At 40.4% G+C, this 6,984-nt stretch overlaps 2 non-coding genes across 2 annotated transcripts; both read right to left on the bottom strand.

The window, feature by feature from the left end:
* Window positions 1-523: 523 nt before the first annotated feature.
* Window positions 524-596, bottom strand: TRNAA-AGC (transfer RNA alanine (anticodon AGC)). The gene has a single exon. It is a non-coding gene; the product is annotated as a tRNA-Ala (tRNA).
* Window positions 597-4,377: 3,781 nt separating this feature from the next.
* TRNAM-CAU (transfer RNA methionine (anticodon CAU)) lies at window positions 4,378-4,450 on the bottom strand. Its single transcript has one exon. It is a non-coding gene; the product is annotated as a tRNA-Met (tRNA).
* Between the last annotated feature and the right edge of the window lie 2,534 nt (window positions 4,451-6,984).

Below are 6,984 nucleotides of genomic sequence, written 5' to 3'. Positions count from 1 at the left end.
AACTTCAGTGAGGACTGGAAAGTGGGCCATTGTGCAGTTCAGCTCTCAGGCTCTTTGTAGGTAAGTTGTTTGGGATTAGAGCCACTTGTTCACAGCTGGCGGGTGTGTCCACAAGCTCATGAACAACTTTATGGGTTTGCTTTCTACAGTATCTGTCCAGGCACGTTCTAGTTACTTGACACATCCTGGTTTCAGTCCCCTGAGCGGAAAGCCGAGGCTGTATTTACCCAGGTGGCTCTGCCCTGCACTTTTCACAACTGTCTGACGTTTAGGACCAAGCTGCAGGCAAAAACAGGGAGAAAAGAGCAGTTGTATATGTCCCTTGGTTTCACAGCTCTTTGAAGAAACAGCGAATGAATTACACAGTAGATCTACACTATACTGAATGCCAGGAGGGAGCCATCACCAGCCCTGTATTGTTGCTGCTTCTATGTCTTGAACTAAAGCAGCATCCTGCTCTCAGTCACTAACTTGAGTTTGGATACTTGAGTGTTTGGAGACCCAAGGTCCAAATAATAAAGCTTGGAGAATGTGGGCATCGATCCCACTACCTCTTGCATGCTAAGCAAGCACTCTACCACTTGAGCTAATTCCCCACATCGCAGGAGCTTTACTGATCCTTAGTGTGTGTCCTGGAACACAGGTGAATTCAGGGCCTTCAGCGGGAAAGCAGGGCTCTACTAAGAGCAGATCTTCTCATTGATGGCCCAGGGCAAGGTGCAGTGGCTACTCATTCTCTGCAAAGAAGGAGGAGAAAGGGAACAATGAGAAAGTCACAAAGGGAAAACTGCCAAAATGCTGCCAAAATGTCAAGTTTAGAGTATTCCGGGACAGAAAAAGGCACATCCCAGCAAAGGAGGCCCTGCCTAGACCTGCCCAGCTAAAGTGTCACAGATTTTTAAAAAATGATTAAATGATTAAAAATGATTAAATGATTTTATGTGTGTGTGTGTGTGTGTGTTGTGTGTGTGTGTTTATAAAAGTGGGATGGAATTATCACTTTTTCCTTGTAGCTGAGACTATCTGGGGGTTGTGAGATGGTCCAGGTTTCTGGAAGGCAAAAAGCTCCTGCTGTTTTCATAACTAGGCTGTTTCACCAATGAGGCCAGTGTGCTGACCACTCCCCTAGGAAACCCCTGGAGAGTGCTTCTTTCACTTACATCTGAGATATGGGTTGCCTCCTTGCTAAGGTGTGTCATGTACAAGTTACATGTCCAACTATATCTCAGAACAACAACAACAAAATTACAGAGCAGAGCCATAAAGAATAAGAGACAAGTTCACATCAGAGTGTAAGAATATGTAAAATATCATAGTGTAAGAATCAAAATTGAGCTATACAGAGAAGCAGTGGACATGTGGTGGAGGAAACCGGGCTGTTTGTAGGAATTTCTGTGTAAAGAAATAAACCTGTCCAATTTAAGTGGAGTGTGTGTGTGAAATACACGTGGAGGGAAGCAGTGATTGAAAAGCCTGGCCACTTGGAGATATGTTGGGAGAGTTTTATGAAAACTCCCAAGAGTAATTGAAAAAAATCCCAGGCGGAATGCTTAAATAATTAAAACAACATGTTAGAGAAAGGTGTTTAGTTTTGAATGTCAGAGCTTGAACACGAGAAAACAGGAACTGGGGAGAAAGGGAAAGAAGTCATAAAGGCATTAAAAGATTGAGGTTTACCCACATGTATCGTGTCAGCTCCTGAGGTGGACAGCAGGAGTCTTTCTGCAGCACCAGTGCCCATCACACTTCATGCTGCAGAATACATCCTCCATAAACACCATAGCATGGATGATGACAGAGGTGAATGAAAAGGAAGAAAAAGATTCTGGGGACATGGTGCAGGAAGGATCTACAGTATTTGTCAAGACATTGGGTGGAGAGATTTGAGGGAGAGGAGACAAAGACACCGGGAAGTCTTGAGCCTAGTGTGGTAAACACAAAGAGATTCTGAATTAATAGCTGATGAATGAATCCACTCATTTATTTGTATTTGTTATGTGAATGAATGTTACAGAAGTGACCTGGTGTGGAGAAAACAGATGGCGAGACTATGTGCTAGGGTAAAGCAAGAGCTCAAGTTTTTTTGTTTGTTTTTTTTTTTTAATTTAGAAAGAAATCTGCTTTTCATATCTGGTTTTCCTGTTAAAGCTACGTGATTTGAGGAAAATGGTTTAACTCCTCTTAGCGTTACTGTCATCTACAAAATTTGGATAATGTTACTGAGGGAAGCTGAAAAGTCATATCAACCAATGTATATGAAGAATAATAAACATTCAGTTTCATTTTTAATGCATGGTGCTGAAAAGTCCTTGTATGTGGAATATTGTTCACCTTTAAGGAATCTGCTCTCAAGAGCTGATGAGGGACTATTTTAGTGCTGTTCTGTTGTCACTGGCTGTTGTGCTCATTTGGTTGGCACCAACAAGTCTCTGTGAACATAAAAATAAAATAAAGATTGTGGAGGAATAGAATATAAACACATAGTGAGGTGAGATTTGCACAACAGAATATAGTAAAGATTCGTGCCTGATTCTTTCTGCATTCTCTTTGAATCATTTTTAGCCTTTATGCTAAGTCCCCAATTGTGGTTATCCTTCTCCCAACAAGATTGTTTCTCTTCACCACGGATATTCTGGTCAGGCTCTCTGCTTAACCGTCTTGACCTCCTGAGCACTCTGTTTGTACTGAGACACTGATTTATGTTCAAATGATGCTCTTCCATAGCAGGGCTTCCTGCTTTACCCAAAGAGCATTCAATTTCTGAAGCCATTTAGGGCTCTTTCCTCACCCAGTATCTATGTGAAACTTTAGAGGGAAGCCTATTCTTTCCAAGACGAGAACCCTGCTGGGTTCTAACCTCAATCTGTAAATCCGCTGGGGTAACTGGGGTTAGCTCAGATTAGCAACTAGGGTTAGCTCAGCTACTTCAGAGCTTGCTCTCTGAGAACGGATGGCGCTGCTACTTCCCATAAAGGCTGAATAAAAAGAGGCATCTGCAGGCAGGAGAAAGCCCTATGGTAGTTGTAGTTGCTGGACGATTCCTTCTGACCATTGGCTATCTCTCTGACCTGATGGGAGAAGGGTGACAAAAATTGGAGACTTGAAAAACAGGCCAAAAAAAAAAAATTCAAAAGAATTTTAAAAGAACCATGCACAAATTCTTAATTAGATTCTTTTATCCAAATCCATTTTGTCTGGAAAATAATACCTTACTATGTATCTGTATTCTATTCCTCCATAATCTATTTTATTTTATTTTATTTTAATGTTCACAAGAAGCTGGATGCTAGCTACCAAATGAGCAAATCAGCCACGACAACAGAACTGCACTAAAATCTCTCATCAGATATTGATACAGTCAAGACGCTCATGAGTGCCTGTGATATGAATTCAGTGTGAGAGGCCAGCTTTCCACAGGAGAAGGCAACGAAAGCAGCAGCTAATAGTGAGCAGTTCCTATTGCCCAGATCCATCTCTAGGTGCTGAGATCCAGCCAGAGAATCCCACAGTCCTCATTTTTCACATGAAGAAACATGTGAGGGATTGACAACCCCAGTCCTCATGTATCATCAGTTTTCTAACGAAGCCAACTGGCCGTCCGTGCAAAAAGCTCTCCTAACCCCCAATTGCCTTAGTAGGTAAAAGTACGCTTATGACAGTGTTAGAAAAACATGGGCACAAGTGTTCCGGCAAGATTACTAGAAGAAGGCGAGGCTAAAGTTGTCAAGGTGACAGAGTCCCTGATTGTCCTCCTGAAAGCTGAATGTGCCACCTCCACATTCCTAAACCCTTTACTGGCTAGCGATTCCCTCACAGTAGACATCGTCAAATCACTTCTTACATATTTTTGATTGTTTCCTGTCTGTTTCTCCCCACTCCTCCCAAGTATGATGTAGTTTCGCAATAGTAGGAATATTTGTGCTGTATACACTTTCTCCCCACTCTTCCCAACTAGGATGTAGTTTCACAGAGGTAGGAATGTTTGCGTTGTATTCACTCTTGACCCCAAACAGTCTCTTAACAAGATATGTGTTCAAGAAATATTTGTTGGATGATTAAAAGAATAAATGACTTCACCCATCCACCCAATAATTAGTGTTAGGTGACCCTGAGAGCGGGAGGTTGGAAGAGAAATTTCCCCTGCTTCCTGTGTCAGCTAGAAAGACCAATTATATGACATAGCTTGTAGATTCTGGTGTAATCTACTCTTCTGTTTTCACCACTCATTTTACTCAAACCACTGGAAAGTCGAAAAAACAAGCAAACTTAAATTATGTTTCCATTTTCTACAAATATTGGGTCAGTCTTCAAATCCCTATCTGCTATAGCATTTGCGTTCCGCTATTTAGTGTATCCAACTTCTATGGCAAAAAGTAGTGCCCTCTCTGAGGTTTGAACTCAGGACCTTCAGATTATGAGACTGACGCGCTGCCAGCTGCGCTAAGAGGGCTCACGGTTGAACTTGGGCAACATCCACTTTGTCGAAGTGTATTTTCCACCTGCTTTACGGTTTCAGCTTTCAAAAACTACAATCAATCCTACTTGAAAATTACTCTGTATCAATCAGTGCTGCACTAGGAAGATTCCATACCCACGACCAGGGGAGTCTACGCCTTTCCAGTATTTCATAGGACCGTCTGGGTTCTGCGTTACCAGGATCAATTGTACCTGTCTTTTGCTGCTCTTTTTCCCTTTTCCTTCCCTCAGAAACCTTAGTCACTCTTACACTTTCCATGGTCTCCTCTGTTGAAAAGAGACAGGAGGTTCTCAGTTCCTGATAGTTCACTGACCACCTGGATAAATGAATGAAGAAACAGTCATCAAACCTGTCTCTTGATCATACTACTGTCTTCCTTCATATCTCCACTTGCATCTACATGACTGAAGACATTGCCGCTACAAAAAAACACAAAATACTTATAATGGTACCCTCTTTGTTTTTTACCCCTTTGTTTTTTCTTGTGTGCTATTAAGTATACTACGAGATTTCTTGCGTTTATGTAGTCCAATTGAATTTCGCTAACAAAACGATGTATCCTAATGTGCACTTTCTAGATGTAATGCAGGCTCAGATAATTATTGTTTCTAAGGTGCCAGAGATGCTAGGTGGCAAAGCCTGAACTGAGAAGCAGATTTATTTTAGATTCCAAAAGGTGAGTCTTTTCTCTGCTCCTGCTCATTATCTCTCTGCCTGTTTTTCTCCACAGTAGTCCATTCATTCGTATATCAAATATCTAATTCTCAACCTCCTCCTGGGCCTAGATTTCCAAGTCAACTTTGACTCATTGTCCTCCTTCAAACACCACATTCAGTGATTTGCCAAATACTGAACATTATTCTTGCAGGTCTCTTTTGAATCCGTCAGTTCCTTTCTACTCATTCAGTACATATTTGCTGGAGAGATGCTCTGTGCCAGACCCTGTAATAGGCCCAGGAATTTCAGGAGAAATTTGGCCAGCCCAGACCTCAAGAAAAGGCAGGATAAATATGGACAAGGAAAGATTCACTTACACATTCGCCGTTATCAGTCTTCCTGCTATTTAAGTAACTCTTTCAGAAATATCAGTTTCAATAATGTCACTTTTCTGCACTCTGACCATTCTTGATTTCCTAGTTATAATATGATCTTGCTTTTCTTTGATTTTTTTTGGCTCATCTTTCTACATAAATTGTGATTTTGCTTTATAAAGTCTATTAGATCCATTGGTGGATGGTGTTGTTCTATTCTCTAATATGTTTGCTGATTTGTTTTCTCCTGAATCTATCAATTACTGAGAGAGGAGTGTTAATGTCTGCAACTGTAATTGGATTTTTCTATTTTCTTTCTGGCTTATCCATTTTGTTCACAAGTTTTGAAGCTCTGTGGCCAGAAACAGACATATTTAGGACAGTTGCGTCCCTTCGGTGAATAGACGCTTTATACTTATATAACATCTGTCTTTCTATCTGAGGGCCTCATCCCGTGTTAGGCAAGTGAGTGAGATAACCTCTACACTATGGAAACCCTCAGACTTCCTAAATCTAAGACAGATATATCTAAGATATTTAAGATATGTATATATCTTAGATTTATAAGATATATAAGATATATTTGTGTTAGATTTATATATATATACACATACATATATTCAAGTCTTTTTAAGGTACATCATACAGAACTCACATATTCACATCATATAAGGAAACAGCAAAGATCACAAAAGTATTACAGACAAGAACCACGGGGATGAAAAGATCAGCTTGTAGTAAAAGGATAAATATGAACCTTGAAGGATGCAGATGAGGAAGAATGCACATGAGTTTGAAGGAATAGGCATAGATGTAGGAATTCCTATGTGAGGAAACATGCCTATTCACTTGGGATGTGTAGTGCACAAGTGCATGTGTGCCTGCTTGTGTGTGTGCCTGTTTATAAAATGAAAGGAAGTAGTGATTGAAATGCCTGTGCACATGGAGATAATGATTGGGAAAACATTGAGACTTAAGAACCCTTGAAAAAATTCCAGACAGCTTACATAATCAAATTAACATTTAAGAAAAAGGTGTTTAGTGTTGGATGTCAAAGAGCTTGGGAATAGGAAGACTGTAATTGAAGAGAAATGGAAAGAAGTTATAAATAGATTAAAGAATTGAGGTTTATTCACATTTGTTCCATCAGCTTCTGAAGTGAACAGCATGAGTCTTTCCGTAGCTCCAGTGCCCATTATACTTTGTGGTGCAGACTACATCCTCCATAAACGTGGTAGAATGGGCAAGAGAAACATGAGTGAAAGGTAAGAAAAAGATTCTGGAGAGGGTGTGCAGGAAAGGTCTATGGTATTTATCAAGACATTGGTGTACACATTTGAGGGAGAAGTCTTGAAACCGTGTGGCACACAAGAGATCCTGAATTAATGTCTGATGAATGGAACAATAAATCTAGACATTTCTAAGTATTTGTCAAATGAATAGAAGGATGAATAGATGAGCTGGTGTGGAGAAAAA

This window comes from Pongo pygmaeus, chromosome 5 (genome assembly GCF_028885625.2).
Source record: "Pongo pygmaeus isolate AG05252 chromosome 5, NHGRI_mPonPyg2-v2.0_pri, whole genome shotgun sequence".
Lineage (NCBI taxonomy): Eukaryota > Metazoa > Chordata > Mammalia > Primates > Hominidae > Pongo > Pongo pygmaeus.
Note: the sequence above shows the minus strand (reverse complement) of the source record. Positions and strands in the feature narration are given on the sequence as shown.